Source organism: Corvus brachyrhynchos, unplaced genomic scaffold (genome assembly GCF_000691975.1).
Source record: "Corvus brachyrhynchos isolate BGI_N302 unplaced genomic scaffold, ASM69197v1 scaffold255, whole genome shotgun sequence".
Classification (NCBI taxonomy): domain Eukaryota; kingdom Metazoa; phylum Chordata; class Aves; order Passeriformes; family Corvidae; genus Corvus; species Corvus brachyrhynchos.
In genome coordinates this window covers 6,230,004-6,230,372 of record NW_008238358.1, presented here as the reverse complement: position 1 = coordinate 6,230,372, position 369 = coordinate 6,230,004, and the positions used below count along the sequence as shown (strand labels likewise).

The window sequence follows — 369 nt, the reverse complement described above, 5'->3', positions numbered from 1 at the left end:
AAGATTCTTGAACAACGATTTGTAAATTTTAGCTTAATTCAAGCTCAAAAGGAACTGAAACACTTCCTGGCATGGTTGTTTAAGAACTTTTTCTACATTTCTTGGGATTTGATTCTTACCAAAGACTTTTGGAAGACTGTTTGGACACAGTTAATTTTTGAGTCAAAATATATGCTGATGGAAGAATATTTTCATGAATATTATTTAATTACTGAGACTGTTGAGCAATGTCAGCTGTGTCTTAGCAAAGGGAAGTCTGGCTCAGGGACCGTGTGACCCAGGCCACGTGGACCGAGCCCTCTCTGAGCAGCAGCGAGACAGTTCCTGTGCGAGGGGGGAGTGGCACGAGCTGCAGTGCGGGCGGTGGAG

General features: G+C 43.6%; 1 long non-coding RNA gene across 1 annotated transcript in view; it reads right to left on the bottom strand.

The window, feature by feature from the left end:
- Window positions 1-369, bottom strand: part of LOC108447026 — a 69,236-nt gene that overhangs the window by 65,464 nt on the left and 3,403 nt on the right. The window lies entirely within an intron of this gene.